The sequence below is a fragment of the Pristiophorus japonicus genome, chromosome 9 (genome assembly GCF_044704955.1).
Source record: "Pristiophorus japonicus isolate sPriJap1 chromosome 9, sPriJap1.hap1, whole genome shotgun sequence".
Taxonomy (NCBI): Eukaryota; Metazoa; Chordata; class Chondrichthyes; family Pristiophoridae; genus Pristiophorus; species Pristiophorus japonicus.
In genome coordinates this window covers 50201233-50222247 of record NC_091985.1, presented here as the reverse complement: position 1 = coordinate 50222247, position 21015 = coordinate 50201233, and the positions used below count along the sequence as shown (strand labels likewise).

General features: G+C 42.8%; 1 long non-coding RNA gene across 2 annotated transcripts in view; it reads left to right on the top strand.

Moving 5' to 3' along the window:
* LOC139272605 (uncharacterized) overlaps positions 1-14140 on the top strand; it is a 28048-nt gene extending 13908 nt beyond the window's left edge. The window contains exons 2-3 of one of the 2 annotated variants that reach the window (XR_011594904.1): positions 5488-5674; positions 12861-14140. This is a non-coding gene — a long non-coding RNA (uncharacterized lncRNA). Of the gene's footprint in view, positions 1-5487; positions 5675-7711; positions 7957-12860 lie in introns of those variants that run through there. The other variant, XR_011594903.1, reaches the window with a different exon arrangement.
* Positions 14141-21015: the final 6875 nt, after the last annotated feature.

Genomic DNA, 21015 nt, shown 5'->3' with positions numbered 1-21015 from the left:
CATTAAATGGCACAGGTGATGAAAGATAGTCATTATGAATTATGTATGAAAATATTTTAAAACTGCAGAAACATGTAATATAGTACAGCACCGAATAACCTTTGACTCAAGGTGATCTCACTAATGCATGACAAAATCTATCAATCCTTAGTCTATGTTTACAGCAACTCATTTGGAAAATCATTTAACAAATAAATGCTTTACTGACAGCTAAAAGAGAAAAGAGATGACCTTCAGTGAATTTGACATGTGTTCAGTATCTATTGATTGTATCGCCATAAAACTTCCACTTAAATTCCATTTGCTTAAGTGAGTGAAAAAGTGAAGCCTATCATTTTAGACATTAAGTATATAAAAATACCCTGTGGAAAATAATTCAATAATGACTCAATTAGTGGCAGCTCCCAAACTGCTCGCGGTTTTGAAATGTGTAAAGTTAATCATGCTGGAAGTAACTTTGAAATCAGGAATACATGAAGCTTTTTTTCTATAATAAAAAAAAGAATAAGTGAGATATAAAGTGGGTCCATCGCTGCTAGAGGTAAACAGTGCAATATGATGCCTACACGAATGCCGCAGAGAGAGAAAGAGAGGGAGGAAGTGGTGCAGTTTTTATCCTAAATGTAGAATACTACACAATCTGAAGTGTTACCAGGCAGTGTACCATCAAGTGGTTGAGTTGATGTCCTAAATTGCAAGAGTGAAGCTTGACAAGTTTCTCTGTCATCCAAACCTGAAGCATGTTTCTGCTTCAGCATAAACTCCAGAGTATATGATTTTATCGAATACTTACCAACGATTTACCTTTCCAAGACAAGCTACTATGCGTTTGTAGAAAGATTACAAACTGATAACAGGCTTCATCTAGAGTACTGTGCGACTAGAGAAGTAATATTGGGATTTGTTTCACTGGATGACGAAGGGGAATATCAAAGCCAGTGTATGAATATTACAGAGTCAATGGGCCCAAGTTTCGGGCCGCGCCTAGAACAGCGCAGCCCAAACCTGGACGCCCGTTTTTCGCGCTCGAAAGTGCGCCTAAAAAATACTTACAGATTCTCCGGCTCCCTGCAGGTCCTCTGGAGCTGGGTGCGGTGCAGCACGAGCTGTGGGGGGCGGAGCCAGGTCCCTGCGCTGAAAACAGTGCCGGGACCTCGGCACAGGCACGCTACAGTGGGCGCACATGTGCAGTAACTCCAGGCGCCCAAAACAATGTGGGAGGGGCCCGAAGCACGCAGCCCCTAGCCCTGACCGAATGGCCTCACTGGGGCGGCGTGGAAAAGGCTGCACCTCTCACGCCCAGCTCCTGCTTCCTCCCTTCAGCTGGCTCTCTCAAACCCCCCAGCTCTCGACCCGACCGCGCCCGCCCCCCCCCCCCGGACCTGACTCCCGCTGCCCCCTGGATGCTGGATGACCCCCGAACCCGACTCCCGCTCCGCCCCCCCCTCCCTCGGACCCGCTCCCCCCCCCCCCCCCCCCCGGACTCGACCCGACTCCCGCTTTGCTCCCGGACCCGACTCAACTCACCCCCCCCCCCCCACCCCACCCCACCCCCACCCCGACCCGACTCCCGCTCAACCTCCCGGACCCGACACCCGCCCCCGACCCGCTCCCCCACCCCGGACTCGACCTGACTCCCGCTCCGCTCCAGGACCCAACCCCCCCCCCCCAAACCCCCTCCCCAGGACCCGACCCGACCCCCCGCCCCCCGGACCCGACCCGACTCCCCCAGGACCCGACCCGCCACCTACCTTTAACTACGGTGCTGGGGGCGGGCCCCACCCGAAATCGGGCCCGTTCAGCCTCCCTCTCCTCTCCTCTCTCCTTTCCCCCTCCCTCTCCCTTCTCCTCTCTCCTTTCCCCCTCCCTCCCTCCCTCCCTTCTCCCCCTCCCTCCGCCCTCCCTCCCTCCCTCTTTCCTCCCTCCCCCTCCCTCTTTCCTTCCTCTCCCACCCTCCCTCTTTCCTCCCTGCCTTCTCCCTCGCCCCCTTCTCCCCTCCCTCCCGCTCCTCCTTCTCCCCTCCCTCCCGCTCCCCCTTCTCACCCTCCCTCTCTCTCCCCCTCCTTCTCTCTCCCCTTCCCTCCCCCTCCCCCTCCTCCCCCACCCCTCGCTGACAGAAACACAGACACTGACAGACAGAGAGTGAGAGAGACACACAGACAGACAGAGAGTGAGAGAGACACACAGACAGACAGAGAGATAGAGACACTGACAGAGACACACTGGTGGGGGTGGGGGGGGGGGGGGCATCCCAGCACGCTGTTGGAGGGCTCCCGGTGCTACAGTCGGTAAGTAGAAAATGTTTTATTTATTGATTTTTTCAATTTTTTTTATTTTTTATTAATTTTTTTATATTGATTTATTGGTTGATTTATTGATGTATTTATCATTTATTATTGATGACGGCTCTTTATTTGTAAAACTGAAGTGTTTAATGTTTGTAAACGCCCCCCCCACCCCATTCCCCACGCCTGATTTGTAACCTACGCCTGATTTTCTAAGTGTCGGCAAGGTTTTTCTGAGCGTACAAAAATCTACACTTACTCCATTCTAAGTTAGTTTGAAGCATGTTTTCACTGCCTAAACTTTCAAAATGGGCGTAAGTGGCCGGACACGCCCCCTTTTGAAAAAAAAATCTGTTCCAAACTGAAACTGTTCTAACTGACTAGGACTGGAGCAAACTAACTGCCGAGAATTGCAATTTCAAAGATGCTCCATTCTAAACCAGTTGCTCCAAAAAAAAGGAGCAACTCAGGCCGAAACTTGGCCCCATAGATGCTACATCACAGAGACAGATGATCAAGTCTGTGCCTGCAGTTTTCTGCACGGGCCGCCTGTTAGAATCTGCTTGCTTTTATTATTCCTCTTTTTCAAATAACCATAAAATATCCTTTTAAAATAATTAATGGACTCTATTGTAGAAGAATAAATCACACAACCTAAAGTCTAATGGAAATTGACACAGCAGCTAAATGATTGGAGTGAAACACTGATCCAACTGCTGTGCTGGCTGAGAACAAGTGTCTCGGCACTGACCACAGATTGAACCTGGGACCCTCTGGTTTCTATGGCTGACTTCTATACAGATAGAACATTTGCTTACTAAGCCATCAGGATAGCCCATTTAAAAAAAAATTACAGTAATAACCTTTTCAAAATCCCTGCCATCGATCTGTTACAACATACATTCATTAACTGATGTGAGCGAAGGTATGAGAAAAAGAGAGCTCCTTTTTAAACCAGGTGGCATTTTCATCATGGGTTAATCACCTGGATTTTATTTTTGATGGCTACTAATGGTTTACCGCCAACTTACTGCTTGGTCGATTTTCAATAACTGTCACGAGCTGAAAGACTGAAGTAGCCTTAGAGAGGGTGCAGAAAAGATTTATGAGAATGATTCCAGGAATGAGGGACTTCAGTTACATGGATAGACTGGAGAAGCTGGGGTTGTTCTCCTTAGAGCAGCGAAGGTTGAGAAGAGATTTGATAGAGGTGTTCAAAATCATGAGGGGTCTGGACAGTGTAGATAGAGAGAAACTTCCCATTGACGGAACCAGAGGACAGATATTTAAGGTGATTGGCAAAAGAACCAAAGGCGACATAAGAAAAACCTTTTTCACGCAGTGAGTGGTTAGGATCTGGAAGGCACTGCCTGAAAGGATGACGGAGGCAGACTCAATCACGGCTTTCAAAAGGGAATTGGATAAGTACCTGAAAGAAAATAATTTCCAGGACTCCGGGGAAAGGGCGGGGGTATGGGACTAGCTGAAGTGCTCTTGCAGAGAGCTGGCACAGGCTTGATGGGCCGAATGGGTAGAATGTTGTAACCATTCTATGATTTTAGTCGACTGACCACTCCATAAGTCAGAAATCCACCCACTGATAAAAGTCTGCCCAGGTGATGCAGGCAGCTCAGTACCACAGCTGAAAATGTATGGTGCCCTCCCCCCCCACCACCCCTCCGCGCCCCCATACTATTTGAATATGCATCCACCAAGCTGCCTGCCCACCATACTTTGACAATCTATTGCTATACGGGTCTGCTTGATGTGTGATCGTACAACTTGATCTTACTGAACTGTGCTCTCTAACTCAGTGACTTACCAAGGGAGACACTCTGAGTGTATTGTTGGGGTGGGGGTGAAGGGAATAACTTAAGGAATAAGCTGAATTGTTGCTTTTAAAACATGTAATATTAGATGCTTTTTGCTTGCATTAAGTTGATTTGCCATTAGGCATCTCTGCATTTAGTAAAAAATTAAAATCATAGCAATATTACTGCCATATAAAATCATGTTTCTTGATAGAAATCATTCATTTTTTATATGACTTGATGGAAGCATATCATTTCTGGCACCCGTCTCAAGCACTCTAACAGCTTGTACATTGCTACAGTTTGAATCAAGATTTAAACATCAAGTCAGTTTGGTAACATTTACGAGAGATTCCAAGGCTACAGTTTACAGTTTAATAAGATAATATTTGCATGGGCTTAAAAGATTAAGACAAATGTTTTGCAAATTTGAAGTGAAATAAAAGCAGTTGTTCGCAGTAATTATACATTGAGAATGTCAAGGTTTTAATCAATTGGCTTTTTCAGGCAATACAAGGCTTTCATGGTTCAAACAAAAGTTGTTTTAAAATTTAAAATAAGTGATTCTTCATAAATGCAGCATATGCCTAAATTGAAATCATTTCATATAATGCCACCAATTAATGTTTAATTGATCCTTTCATAGTTGCAGCTCCTTTATAGTATTTAGTTACATGACATTGGTTTTGGAAATATGACAATTGTATGCATATTCCGCAGTACAGTTCCACCTTCGCACTCAACACTGGATAGCAATAAAGTGGTGCGACAACTCCCTGCAGGAACTTCTCCATTTGCTGAATACTGTATATGTGGCCAACTTTATAATACACTTGGTACATTTTAACTCAGTAAAAATTTCACTTGAATTTATTTAGAATAGGGAGAGAGAGGGAAGAAGGGGGAAAGAAGTAAAATATTTATTAGTGGGAGAAATTTGCAGACCCATATTCATTCTCATTTTTAGAAATATAAAATTGAACAATACTCTAGGAGAAGTACTTTCAATCTAAATTACTTCCCAAGAAACACTACAAAATGTTTGTTAAAACATCTCCCCAAGAAAAAATTCCACTTTCTGTTGGTAAATATAGTTTAATGGATTTTCTGGCTGGAACAGATCACCTAGTTGATGTATTTGGTTGATTTGGGCCCTGGATGATGATGATCAGCGATCTGCCTAAGGAAGATTCTGGCTCAATTCTGCCTTCTCCAAACATCTGTCTCTTGTGCTTTCCCCTTCAATTCTCCATTTATCTCCCATTCTTCAGGTGGTTCAGCAGCATCCTTCTATCCTTCTTTTCCTCCCTCCTTCTTGGTCTTTTTCCTTCCATCCGTTCTTCTAGCAGATTTTTCAACTGATGACAATGAACTATATATTTATGTTTCAGCTCCAGGATCAAAATCCAAGACTAGAAAGAGGAATGGTAGTCAGACAGAGAGAGGCCCATCATATATGTCTTCCAAGTCGGAGACCCAACAAGGAGAGTATCCAAGAGGATGTATTTTCCAAAATCAGAATACCAACCGTCTTCTCTTACACAGAAAAGCTTTGCAATATTTCTTTCCATATTTCAGGTGGGGAATACTTTAGATTGAGTGTGCAGTTACTTTACACAATGTCAATTGAGAGGTATAGCAAATACTGAACTGATATCATAGCACTTTGTGCAGTTGTGAGGCCTAGTGGGAAGAGCTCCAGTGTAGTTGAGCAAAGTTATTAATATTTATTGCACACTGGTATCTGGCTATGTAGAGATGGATTCTTGTTTGATTATATTTGGTTTTGTTGATGCTATTATGCCAAAAATACAATTCATGTTTAAGTTTATTTTGTGTTATAATAGATCATTGTGTAAAACTGGTAGATACTAATTACTTTTGTTCTACAAACAGATCAAACTGGGAACCTCTCTCAAGTGAGGTAAACTTTTGACAAGGTCCCACACAAGAGATTGGTGTGCAAAATTAAAGCACATGGTATTGGGGGTAATGTATTGACGTGGATAGAGAACTGGTTGGCAGACAGGAAGCAGAGAGTCGGGATAAACAGGTCCTTTTCAGAATGGCAGGCAGTGACCAGTAGGGTGCTGCAGGGCTCAGTGCTGGGACCCCAGCTATTTACAATATACATCAATGATTTAGATGAAGGAATTGAGTGTAATATCTCCAAATTTGCAGATGACACTAAGCTGGGTGGCGGTGTGAGCTGTGAGGAGGATGCTAAGAGGCTGCAGGGTGACTTCGACAGGTTAGATGAGTGGGCAAATGCATGGCAGATGCAGTATAATGTGGATAAATGTGAGGTTATCCACTTTGGTGGCAAAAACATGAAGACAGAATATTATCTGAATGGCGGCAGATTAGGAAAAGGGGAGGTGCAACGAGATTGGGTGTCATGGTACATCAATCATTGAAAGTTGGCATGCAGGTACAGCAGGTGGTGAAGAAGGCAAATGGCATGTTGGCCTTCATAACTAGGGGATTTGAGTACAGGAGCAGGGAGGTCTTACTGCAGTTGTACAGGGCCTTGGTGAGGCCTCACCTCGAATATTGTGTTCAGATTTGGTCTCCTAATGTGAGGAAGGAAGTTCTTGCTATTGAGGGCGTGCAGCGAAGGTTCACCAGACTGATTCCCGGGATGGCAGCACTGACTTATGAGGAGAGACTGGATCGACTGGGCCTGTATTCACTGGAGTTTAGAAGAATGAGAGGGGATCTCATAGAAACATATAAAATTCTGATGGGACTGGACAAGTTCAATGTGAAAAGAATGTTCCCAATGTTGGGGAAGTCCAGAACCAGGGGTCACAGTCTAAGGATAAGGGGTAAGCCATTTAGGACCGAGATGAGGAGAAATCTCTTCACTCAGAGAGTTGTTAACCTGTGGAATTCTCTACCGCAGACAGTTGTTGCCAATTCATTAGATATATTCAAGAGGGAGTTAGATATGACCCTTACGGCTAAAGGGGTATGGAGAGAAAGCAGGAAAGGGGTACTGATGTGAATGATCAGACATGATCTTATTGAATGTGGTGCAGGCTCGAAGGGCCGAATGGCCTACTCCTGCACCTATTTTCTATGTTTCTATGCAGAGAAACAATTTGAGAAAAAAACTGCAGCATTTGGTGGGAGGAGCTTAAACTTCAATTTATGTCATGACGTCATGACATCACAGATGTGAAATCCTAGTCTGACTGTAGGTATGATACATCAGGGCCACTGGCTCTGAATCCATCTGAGTGTAGGTATGAAACATCAGGAATGTAGATAGGGTTATAAGGATGCAATCTGTTGGTACTGTGTGTTGAAAATTGGCCATAGTCCAATAGTTCTCCCTTTTGCTTCAATTATAAAAGATGTGATACACTTTCCTACAGACATCTGTGTACTGCAGTAACTTTGAAGTTTTATCAACTTATGGTCTTTTTCCATGATGAATGATTACATTTTTGTAATGTACAGTGCTTTTTATTTACATCTCTCATTGTGGACATGGCAATAAACTTACAAGCCATTCTCTCAACAGGGTCAGAATGAAGTAGTAAAAATTTCTAACTGTGTAATCTCTGCAAGATTAATTTGAAACTTGCTCTGATCTTTTCAATCTGATAGGTTCAGCATTGCCACCTTTGCTATAATAAATGTTCAAGTCGACGCTGGAGCCATTCTGTATTTTCAAGATGTAGATAGGATGAGCTGGACCGCCAGCTAATTTGGGTTTTTGAATCCTGTAATTTTGTATTGCACATTGTTGCATTTAATCTACATTAAAAACAGCTTGAACAAAATTTTTTCAATGTAACCAGGCCATTGCGGAAGCTTATTTACTTCTGTTATCAACCCAGGTTTCTCAATAATTTTTAAAAATTCCATTCTTACTGATTCTTCATTAGTGGGACAAATCCTGGCTGAGCATGTTTCTATTCACATGTCCATCATAAATGCAGTAATTTCATTATCTTCCTATTTCTCAAAAACATTCTATATTATAATTTGTAATTTTGACCAATATAACTACATGAACAAATGTAGTTGTATAATTTTACTTGTATGACTTTATTTGGTAAAAATCGCAAAGTTGGTCAAAATTTTGTCAAACTACAAACTTTCCCATTCAGAAATCCATTGATGTATTAAATTAGCGCACATTAATTGTGATCAGAAGAATGAGAAGGCATTCAGATCCAGCTCTTAGCATATCATCCTTAATGGTCCTCCCAATTACAAGAGCAACTAGAAGCAGTTGACTTCATTCATTTTTCCTATTTTCTATTCCTTTTATTTTCTGTTCTATATTGAAACATAAATCAAAATGTGAAACAGTTTCATGCCCTGGACTCTGACATGTCAAAGCGATTTTCAGTGTAGAGCTCGTTCATTCTCTTGGCTAGGCCCATTATCCATTGTACTAAAGGGGTGTCTCATTTTCGGAAAGGTTGCTGAAGATCAAGGGGGATGTTTTCTGCTTTTTGAAACCATAGTATTAATTTAATAATTTTCTTCCTCCTTTAACAGCATTTTAATGTTAATTACTTCAATTTCCCATTGGGTGAGTCAGATCAATGGGCTTGCCATCAGAAAGCAGGCCAATTAGAGTCATCTGCAATAATGATCCTTTACCACCCCTCAAGTGGCTGAACAGTCACTTAACTGGTCAAGTAATGGTCCATGACATCAATTTAGCTCTAGAGGATGGGAAACGGTAGGAAATTAAGTACACCAGTTAATTTATACAGTCCATTTCACTGATGCACAGCTGTTTTTGGATTTTGAAAGATTATTTTATAGATATATGACATAAGAACCAAAGAACATTCCCTTATGTGTGTAAAGTTGTGAAATCAGAAACAATTCAACTTTTAAAATCGTCTGCATGATCTACCCGAGTTGTTGTACTGAAAATTAAAATTAATTTATTGGTTCTGATCTTTGTACATGTAATGATCTATTTAACAACCAAACCTGGAGATTTCCCATGAGGGAGATTGAAATATACAGCTGAGCAGTACATCATGGCTTTTAAACAGTTTACTGTTCATCTGTTTAAAGTGTCAGTGGATGTAGTGCTAATTGAATTGAGAGAAGTCCAGTACACCATTTAAGAGTCCTGATAGCAGTTGGTGGGATCTGTGGAAGTTGACATGTCTTTGACAGCAACTATTCCAAAAATATTTAATTACAAATTTTGCCCCTTTTCTTGTGGGAAAACAATAATCACACTAATGTGATGGATGGCGACCATTGCGCTGAAGTGCATCAGGCACCTGCTCTTCATGTTATCAGGTGCGGAGGCCGAGGTTTGCTGCACATTGCTCCCAATGCAGCTGGTCAGCACTTAGAGCGCTGGTAACCTGCACACAATATGCAGAAGGTTCATTGAAGTCCTATCATTTACTTCAACTTATCTCTCCATTATTTTGTCAGTTTTACAGCTAATCTCCATGGTTGTTACCTTTTTTTTTATTTTTAAAGTGGAAACCAGCTCTTAAAGTAGCGGAAGATGTACAACCTGAAAGTACTCAGATTGCACCATCCCCAGAGGTAGTTTCCTAGTCAGCCAGAATACAGTAGGGCTTTCTTCAGTATGCCAATGCATATGGATCTATAGGCCTTCTTGAAGCAGATGACAGAATTCTCTAATTGACCGCCCGCTAAACCCGAGCCTCCGGAGGCAGAACTCCTCTGCTATAGCCTTGGCCTGTAGGTGCATGGGCAGAATATTGGTGAATGTGGGCAGTACCATGATGGGCGGCAGCATATCTGGCGCCATTTCATATCTCTGCCAACTCTACTGATTGTTTCTGTTTACTCTGGCACCTTGAGGATCATTTTGCTAAATTCTGTTACCAGAGCAGAGCCTTGGTAGCTACAAATGCTGGTCAGAGATAGGGCTAAAACAGTACAGCCACGATTCTTTGATTCATGTTCACTGCAAAGGAGACTCTACCACAGCAGTGTAGCCTCTTCAATGGAAATAGAAATCGGGAGGTGTGAAACAAGCTGCCGATTCGCTATCACTCGCTTTGCATTATTGCCCAAAGTCAAAATCCTCTTCCCCCACCCCCGGTTCCTGAAAGTGGAACCAAGAACTGGCAGTAAACTGACAGCCAGAAACTAAAATGGTATCGTGGTCATCTCATTCTGATTACCATATTGAGGATCGTGCCGGTGGGAGCTACAACCACCAGGATCAAGGTCTGCCTCAAATCGAAACAAGTGCTCACTTTGTGTGGTAGTGCTTAGATTTCTGGTTAGTCAACAGAGGCCTATTAGCTTATAGTTCTGCTGACCACAGTTCTCCACATATTGCCCCATAACAAAAGGCCCAAGTATTCACTGTATAAAATTAAGCCAGTAAGTGAACTGAGGCTATATGTTCATTTAGGCCACTTTAAAGAAAGCTCCCTCTGAAACAAATGTTGGTCCTTCCCTAATGTGTAAGCAGGTGATCATGGCTGTGCTTAATTTCCTACATTTTCCCATCCTCTGGAGAAACATTTTTCCCTGAATGATTTCCCCTGACCCCAGCCCAGGGGCACAGAGGCCAGTTAGAATCATAGGGCCCAAGTTTCCACATGATTTGCGCCTGATTTTTAGGAGCAACTGGTGGAGAACGGACTATCTTAGAAATCGCAATTCTCCACATTTTTTTTTCTGCAGTTCTAGTCAGGTAGAACAGTTCCACTTTGGAACAGAATTTTTTTTTCAAAAGGGGGCGTGTCCGGCCACTGACGCCTGATTTGAAAGTTTCCACAGTGAAAACGTACTCCAAACTAACTTAGAATGGAGCAAGTGAAGATTTTTGTAGAACTGAAAAAACCTGTTCTACACATTAAAAAATCAGGCGCAGATTACAAATTAGGCGTCCAGAACGAGGTGGGGGGGGGGGGGGGGGAGGCGAAGGGAAGTTATTAAATTCTAAAATAAATCCTTATTTATACTTATACAAATATTATACAAATAAATCCAACCTGAATAAACATTTATAAGCAAAGAAAAGATTAAATAAACCATTTTCCTACCTGTGTGAAAGTGCTTCAGGCAGGCCTTTCAGGACCGAAGGCTGAACGGGCCGGCCCGAGACTTCGGGCAGGGCCCGTCCCCAGCACCAGATTTACAGGTAGGTGGCATTTGGTTGGGTCGGGGAGGTTCAGTTCGGTTCGGGTTGGGGGGAGGGGGGGAGGGAGGGAGAGAGAGGGGGGGAGGGAGGGAGAGAGAGGGGGAGGTCGGGGAGGGGGAGGTCAGGTCGGATCCAGTCCGGGGGCGGGGGGGGAGCGGGAGCGCGGGTCGGGACGGGTCCGGGCGGGGAGCGGGGGCCGGGTCCGGTCCGGGGGCGGGGGGGAAGCGGGGGTCGGGTCCGGTCCGGGGGTGGGGGGGGGGAGCGGGAATCGGGGCGGGTCCAGTCGGCGGGGGGGGGGAGCGGGAGCGGGAATCTTGTCGGGTCCGGAGGCGGGGGGGAGCGGGAGTCGGGTCGGGGGTCGAGAGCGGGAGTCGGGTCGGGTCCAGTCAGGGGAGGGGGGGAGCTGGAGCGGGAGTCGGGTCTGGTCCAGTCTGGGGGGGTCGGGTCCGGTCCGGAGGCGGGAAACGGGAGTCAAATCGGGAGGAAGCAGGAGCTGGCCGTGGGAGGAGCCTTATTCATGCAGCCCCAGTGAAGCCATTCAACCAGGGCTAGGGGCTGCGTGCTTTGGGCCCCTCCCACACAGTTTCGGGCGCCTGGAGCTACTGCACTTGCGTGCCCACTGTAGCACGCATGTGCAGAGGTCCCGGCATTGTTTTCAGCGCAGGGACCTGGGTCCGCCCCCCCACAGCTCGTGCTGCGCTGCGCCAAGGGCCAGAGGACCTGCAGGGAGGTGGAGAATACGGAGGATTTTTTTAGGGGCACTTTGTGGCGCAAAAAACGGGCGTCCAGGTCGGGACTGCGCCGTTCTAGGCGTGTGTGGAAACTTGGGCCCATAGAATGGTAACAGCACAGAAGGAGGCTATTTGGTCCATTGGGCCCGTGCCAGCTCTCTGCAAGAGCAGTTGCAGTTGTACAAACCCTAATACTACCTAGAGAACAGCTAACTTAGCATTGACCAGGGATTTAGCATTTAACCTTCTTAAATGTTTCAGGTAACACAGATTTTCAGTGTTGATGAGAAAAAATCTACTTGTTCCACCAGAACTCAAGTCTCTAGTACTCCAAATCTCCTACAACAATTTACTAACAATCCTTACAGTGCTTTGGACTTAATGGTAGTATCTGTATTAAATTTAATGTGTTTCATGAAAAACATTTTTTAGTAAATGAATATTGAGAAAATAAAACAGTAACACCAAATTTAGTTCTGTTTGCAGGTTTGTTTTATGTGTTGTCCTCCTTTTATTGATAAAGCAAGCTCCATACTACAGGACACCACCAAGGATAAAAAGAGTAAAATAAATGTTGTAAATTTGGAAGTAGTGATTAGATGAGTTTAAAAAAAAACAAGGATTGAGAGATGTGAAGAGTTTCACAGTTTTGAGTGCTGGAGAAAGAATGAATTAGAATTGAAGACTGCAATGAGAGTTGACGTCAGGATGTAGAAAGGAGGAAGTGCATGTAGTCTTTACAATTGCAGCTCAGGTAACAAGTGTGGAAACTAAAGAAACACTGACTATAATAGTTAGGATAAAATTATGGGAGAGACAATAAAAGTTGCAAGACAAAGCTAAGTTGGCGGCTGGAGATGGAAAATGGATCCCCTGTCTAACAGTGAGCTTTCTCTTCTTTCCTCACCAGGTCTATGAGAGGTATTAGACTCAAGTTGTGGATGGATTTGATCTTTATAAAGTGGTAAGAGTCGTTGAGGGGTGTTTGTCACAAAAGACAAAACCAACCTTCTTGGAAGAGATATGGAATTCCATTTGATGCCATGGAAATCATGAGAACTAGTCAATAGATGAATGACTGCAACTGAAATGAGCCAAGGTAAACAGGACCCTGGTATATAACTTTAAAGAGGCGAAATTGAATGAAATGACGGAACAACTAAATTAAATAAACTTGGGAAGATGTTCAACAATACTTCACGAGAAGAAAGTGGAATAACTTTACTACTGAGCATACAGGATAAACACATCCCCAACTCCAACAAGCTCAAACTAAATAAATGTGACCCGAAATGGATTAACACACAAATGAAAAGATGAAAAGCGGCCTGTACAAATCCTGCGGAGTAAAAGAGAAGGAAGTAACTAGGGCGAAGACAAGAAAATTCCGAAACATGTTAAAAGGGTCATCAAAGAGGCATAGGAGGTGTGGCTAAAGATAAAGACAAGAGAAAATCCAGACTTTGAGCAGCAGTCGATTCACTGTAAGATTATAATCTTTTTGCTTATTAATTTGTTCATCAATACTTATTTTCTTTATACACATATATATGTAGACAATTATAATTAGTTTACAAGACAAAGTAATTGGCTCAGCAGAAGGGAAATTACTGATTAGCTTGGTTTGTAAAAAAAAGCAACCATTTTTTTTTTAAAGTACATATAACTGAACAATGGCACATTGAAAAGGCAATAAGTTACAGACCTTGAAAAGACAGAAGTTGAACCGGCTCTCGAAAAACATCTGCTCAATCAAGAAACTAGACTGATAAGCTAGCAACCAGACAGATAGGGAAGGGGCTTAGATATTGAACCAAGGTTCTTGAAAATAGTTTTAACTGCTGTGGAAATTTACAAAAGAGACTGGATAAGGTCAGGTGGCATGAGGGTCCCTATGGAGAGGGAAAGGAAGATTGAATGTCAGCTAGTGATGGGTCCAGGGAAGCTCCATAGGTTTGAATTGAAAATAATGGTATAAGAAGGGGACCCCAGCAGTGCTGAAGGGTAAAAGATTGGAGTCGAGTTAAGTAAATTCGGGGAGACACTCGGAGGTGGATACGGGCCTGGGGCCTGAGCCAGTGGGTGCAGACAATTCTTTCTTGTATGAAGGCATAACGGGGTAGTATAATTCTTCATTATACCTTGTAAACTGCTGCTTAAGATATGGCAATTGTATTGATCCTTGTTTGTGCTGAATAAAGTTTTAATCACTGTCACCAATACGGGTCAACGTCGAATCATTTGGAATAACAGAGGTCCCAAAAGGGGAGATTCTTACAGGTGGCAATATCACAACCTATAGGGTAGACCTTGACGTTATGTGATCATGTAAAATAGGAGATAGCGAGTCGGCAGCCCATTTTACAATGCTCCTGATTTTTACTTCCATTGAAGTCAATTGAAGACAGGATATTGCAGAAACATTAAGTCCTTTTCATTTATACAGTGATTGTTTAAGCTGAGGTAAGACAGACTCATAGGTTAGTAAGGCTAGAAAGACCATGTAAGTTTTATACAGTCAGTTACAAATGTACTTCTGCTCCCCACACAACTTTTTATAGGTGAGAAAGTTAATACTGCTGTGAGCGTTCTAAAATGGACCCACAACAGCATTTCCCCTTAAAACTGAAATGCTATTTTTAAAAAATATATATTTTTTACCCAGAACAGCTTTTAGCTTGAATTTCTTTTGAAAATGTTAGATTTTAAAATAAAATAACTAGCTATGGCTTATATATGTCCCAGAAAAAAACGAACAGTAAAAAAGTCAGATTCACTAAGAAATTGAATCAACACAAATTAAAATGCACCAACCTTTAGATTTACAGCTTGCTTTAGCAAGATAGATTTGGTGACAGGTGATTATGATTAGTACAGTTTAAATCAGTTTTAATACACCATAAATTGACTTCTGATGGATAGCAAGGTGGCCACTGAAGATTTAAAAGTTTTTTACCTTATTTTGAAAAATAATATTTCAAAGACAAAGACTCTTTTTTTAAAAAAAAAGAAATTAAAAATCACAGACTAGAAACAAAACCAATTTAGAAGCAAAAGGTTCTTGACAAGAGAACATTTAACCTCCAGGAAAATAAAAGTAGATGGTGTTTTAATACAGAAAACAGTGGCATAGCTAGCGGGAAGGAGGAGTACAAGAATATACACTTTGGATAGAAGTGTCTAATCCAAATTGACACAGCAGTTTATATGTACGGATAGGTGGAGAGATGAACTGCTGGAGAAATGTTCACCAAAACAATGGTGATAGAACAAATGGCTTTGTATAAATTATTTTAACTTTATTTATTTTCAGATGTTAAGCCCTCTCGCTATTAGGTAGGTAATGCACATTTCATCAATGCCAGCCTTGGAAATAAGGGCCAGATCCAGCATCCCTCAGAGGGTGAGTTTCAGATCATTATTTCTGCTGACACAGTGCAGCTGTTGCAGAGTTTTTTCCAGGAGCAGCTTCGATTTTTTTTCTCTACCACAGAAGTCTTTAGCGGGAACAGGAAAGCATGCCCTGTTTGAGCTGTGATCTAACACCAGCTGACAGGCAGGTTTCAGGCGAATCTCTGGGGCCGTAGCCTCTTGAGTGGCTTTACCACTCCAGAACTCAATTACAGCAGAATTTTACGCTCCATGGCAAAGCTGCAGCCTTTTTTCTTGATGCAAAACCCTATCACATGGAAAAGTAAATAAGTCATGACGATGATATGGTTCATCATCTAATATTCATTGTGGTACATATGTTAGGAAATTGGAAGCCAGAATGAACCTTGCTCTTCATTTGTATCTACTCATAGATGTGACTGCAAAAAAATGAAGTGAGGACAGAAAGATTTGGTTGTTTACTTTACACATTAATAACTATTCATATAAGAGTAACTGTTCACACTTGATGGAGGAAATGTTAATTAGTTAATATAAATGGCATCTAATTACCATCTGCCGTACATTAGCATGTGCTTTGTGATATAAAGGTTTGGCTGGTGACATCTGCTTTAATAATGCAATGCACAGCTTCCTAAGGGGGACAGGGCTTGATTTGAAACTGAATATGGCGCACTTGAAATTCTCTCCCTTCAGGAACACTGACTAACTGATAAGTGCCATGAGCCAGAGTGGGGACTGATTCTGTCAAATCAGGCTCAAACAAAAGGCATAATGTGGAATCTTCTCAACTCTCTGTGAAATAATGTGAGCAGACACTTCTGACATTAGACAGTGCATCAGTCGTGGAACACAGTAAAGTTCACTCTCTTACCAGAAGGATGATCTTGAATTACAGAAAGAAAAATTTTGTGTTAATCTTTTTTTTACTGAAAATTTTAATTTTATCACTTTTATAGTTAGAATAAAACAACGGGGTAAGTGGCCTGAATGCTTAAGCCTTTCAACACTCTACTCTCACGAGTTCAGACGTTTAATTCCAAGGGCTGCCCTGTAGCTTTTGGGTTTATCATCTCAGTTGGGTGAATTTTGGTCCATCCTTAGTGAAGCCACTAGAATGGAATGCTGCACACAATCTGCAAAAGTCAGGAGCCCCATCTTGATAGAAAGAAGAAAAAGAACTTGCTACTACAGGTTCAGTCGAGAGACAGTCACTCAGTTTGCAAATGTGTGTAATGGGACGATGGCAATCGGAGTCTGTGCCACAGGCTTTTTTTAATGAAGAAGTCTAGGTGAAGGACGAAGGCCTATAGTGCAGGACACCATCAAAGTTGAATTCAGTCAGAAAGTAGATGAGCAAAGTGCAGGCACAGAAATGAGGGGTCAAACGGTCTTTTTCTGTGCTGTAAACCTCTATGGTTCTAGTAACATGAAGAAATAATGATTTGATCATGTTAACCATGGATTTGTCTGAGAAGGGAAGGACTAAGGAAGGCAATTAATTCCATAGCTTTGAAATCCTTGGAAATAAAGAGAGTTAGAGGCAATGTAATTAGTCTTGGTTTTGCTTTTCATTCAGGAGGAAGATACAAACTGGTGAGCTGCTTGCACCCTATTTGATTAGTTGGTTTCCTAGTCCTAGAATCCAGAAAACTATTGTTGGCCATTTCCGTGCTTGGATGCATTCATCCATTCAGTAATCCTAAGAAACCTAGTATCTATACTTAACACATAACACTACTGGCTTATAAATCTGTGTTTCTTCTCCTCATATATCCCAAAAAGTAGTTACTCAAACCATCTGCTATTCGTTGCACATAAACTTTAAATATAACCACTAGTGCAAAAATGTTTACAAGGATGATACCAGAACTGAGAGGTTATAACTGAGGGGTGACTTTTAAAATTATGAGGGGTTGAATAAGGTAGACATAGAGAAGATGTTTCCACTTGTGTGGGAGCCCAAAACTAGGGGTCATAAATACAAGAAAGTCACTATTAAATCCAATAAGGAATTCAGGAGAAATTTCTTTGCCCAGAAATGGATAGAATGTGGAATGGAATAGATGGGGTGAATCGCATGGATGCATTTAAGGGTAAGCTAGATAAGTACATAAGGGAGAAAGGATTAGAAGAATATGCTGATTGCGTGGGAGGAGGCTTGCGTGGGGCATAAACAATGGCATAGACCATTTGGGCCGAATGCCCTGTTTCTGTGCTGTACATTCTATGTTATTGAAGGAAGTGGGTCTGATTACATCATTTGATGATGCGTCATCAGCTGGTTCCATTAAAGGGACCATGCACAAATTTAGTTTGACAATTGTGCTATCAGTGTTCTACAGCATTGAGGTACTGCAAACACTGACAAGCACTACACAGAGATGCACGGTTGCATCCAGGTTCTCCCATATGCTTATGGAGGGAGTCACAGCACATAGGGAGGTTCTCTTTCCTTCCAATGGGCGGAAAAGACCTCCCCAGGAGACCAATGCAGCCTGGTTATATATTGCAGAGGAGGACACAAGCAGGAATGTCGTTGGGAGGACCAGTCTGCAAACCTTTCAATGATCTTAGTAGATCATGAAATGTTACTGCAAAACCAGACTCAACCTCATCCTGCTGTGCCACTCATCACATCTCCATCACTCTGCCATCCCTACCCAACTCCTGCACATCCTTACTCACACCAATTTACCTTGGACCTCCACCCATCCCTCTCTATCTACATTATCACTTCCCCATCTCACTAGCCATCCCTCACATTCGCCCTCATCCTAGTTCAATCATACCAACTAACAAAAGACAGAAAAGAGATGAGTAAAAGTGGAGGGCAGAGAAACCAAAGGCAAGAAACAAAAAGGGCCACTGAATATAAAAGGGCTGCAGGAGGGGTAAAAACTAGGATGAAAACACTCTACCCAAATGCACGCAGCATTAGAAATAAAGTAAATGAGTTGACGGCACAAATCATTACAAATGGGTATGATTTGGTGGCCATTACAGAGACATGGTTGCAAGGTGGCCAGGACTGGGAATTAAACATACAGGGGTATCTGACGATTCGGAAAGATAGGCAGGAAGGGAAGGGAGGTGGGGTAGCTCTGTTAATAAGGGATGATATCAGGGTAGTTGTGAGGGATGATATTGGCTCCAATGAACAAAATGTTGAATCATTGTGGGTGGCAATTAGAGATAGTAAGGGGAAAAAGTCACTGGTCGGCGTAGTTTATAGGCCCCCAAATAATAACTTCATGGTGGGGCGGGCAATAATCAAGGGAATAATGGAGGCATGTGAAAAAGGAACGGCAGTAGTTATGGGGGATTTTAACCTACATATCGATTGGTCAAATCAAATCGCAGGGGGTAGCCTGGAGGAGGAATTCATAGAATGCATACGGGATTGTTTCTTAGAACAGTATGTAACAGAGCCGACAAGGGAGCAAGCCATTTTGGATCTGGTCCTGTGTAACGAGACAGGAAAAATAAACGATCTCGTAAAAGATCCTCTCGGAATGAGTGATCACAATATGGTTGAATTTGTAATACAGATTGAGGATGAGGAAGTTGTGTCAGAAACGAGAGTACTATGCTTAAACAAAGGGGACTACAGTGGGATGAGGGCAGAGTTGGCTAAAGTAGACTGGAAACAAGGACTAAACGGTGGCACAATTGAGGAACAGTGGAGGACTTTTAAGGAGCTCTTTCATAATGCGCAACAAAAATATATTCCAGTGAAAAAGAAGGGCGGCAAGAGAAGCGATAACCAGCCATGGATAACCAAGGAAATAAAGGAAAGTATCAAATCAAAGACCAATGCGTATAAGGTGGCCAAGGTTAGTGGGAAACTAGAGGATTGGGAAGATTTTATAAACAGCAAAGAATGACTAAAAAAGCAATAAAGAAAGGGAAGATAGATTACGAAGGTAAACTTGCGCAAAACATAAAAACAGATAGTAAAAGCTTTTACAGATATGTAAAACGGAAAAGAGTGACTAAAGTAAATGTTGGTTTCTTAGAAGATGAAAAGGGGGATTTAATAATGGGAAATGTGGAAATGGCTGAGACCTTAAACAATTATTTTGCTTCCGTCTTCACAGTGGAAGACACAAAAACCATGCCAAAAATTGCTGGTCATCGGAATGTGGGAAGGGAGGACCTTGAGATGATCACTATCACTAGGGAGGTACTGCTGGACAGACTAATGGGATTGAAGGTAGACAAGTCCCCTGGTCCTGATGAAATGCATCCCAAGGTATTAAAAGAGATGGCGGAAGTTATAGCAGATGCATTAGTTATAATCTACCAAAATTCTCTGGACTCTGGGGAGGTACCAGCGGATTGGAGAGCAGCTAATGTAACGCCTCTGTTTAAAAAAGGGGGCAGGCAAAAGGCAGGTAACTATAGGCCGGTTAGTTTAACATCTGTAGTGGGGAAAATGCTTGAAACTATCATTAAGGAAGAAATAGCGGGACATCTGGATAGGAATAGTGCAATCAAGCAGATGCAGCATGGATTCATGAAAGGGAAATCATGTTTAACTAACTTACTGGAATTCTTTGCGGATATAACGAGCATGGTGGATAGAGGTGTACCGATGGATGTGGTGTATTTAGATTTCCAAAAGTCTTCGATAAGGTGCCACACAAAAGGTTACTGCAGAAGATAAAGGTACGCGGAGTCAGAGGAAATGTATTAGCATGGATAGAGAATTGTCTGGCGAACAGAAAGCAGAGAGTCGGGATAAATGGGTTCTTTTCCGGTTGGAAGTCAGTGGTTAGTGGTGTGCCACAGGGATCAGTGCTGGGACCACAACTGTTTACAATATACATAGATGACCTAGAGGAGGGGACAGAGTGTAGTGCAACAAAATTTGCAGATGACACTAAGATTAGTGGGAAAGCGGGTTGTGTAGAGGACTCAGAGAGGCTACAAGGAGATTTGGATAGGTTAAGCGAATGGGCTAAGGTTTGGCAGATGGAATACAATGTTGGAAAGTGTGAGGTCATCCACCTTGGGAAAAAAAACAGTAAAAGGGAATATTATTTGAATGGGGAGAAATTACAACATGCTGTGGTGCAGAGGGACCTGGGGGTCCTTGTGCATGAAACTCTTTTAGAGTCTACCTGCGAAAACATAAACATTAAACTGTGCCACCCGACCTGGGTGACACTCCAGACATTTACAAGGCCCATTTTTTTTCCCCCCTTTTTTGTGTTTTTTTTTTTGTTTTTTCTTTTTTTTTTTTTTTTTGTTTTTTTTTGGGCACTAAAATCACAATTTTTCCCCAGTGCCCCCTATAAAAGGGAAGGGGACACTAAAAGCACCGGCAATTAAAACAAATTAACTTTAAAACGTAAAATCAAATTAAAATTTGGTTGCCGGGCGTGATGATGCACTCCAGTCCCTCCGGTGCCCACCTTTCGCGGAAGGCCGCGAGCGTACCGGTGGACACCGCGTGCTCCATCTCCAAGGACACCCTGGACCGGATGTAAGAGCGGAAGAGAGGCAGGCAGTCAGGTTGAACGACCCCCTCGACCGCCCGCTGCCTGGACCGGCTGATGGCACCCTTGGCCGTGCCCAGGAGCAGTCCTACGAGGAGGCCTTCGGACCTACCCGCTCCCCTCCGCACAGGGTGCCCAAAGATCAGGAGAGTGGGACTGAAGTGCAGC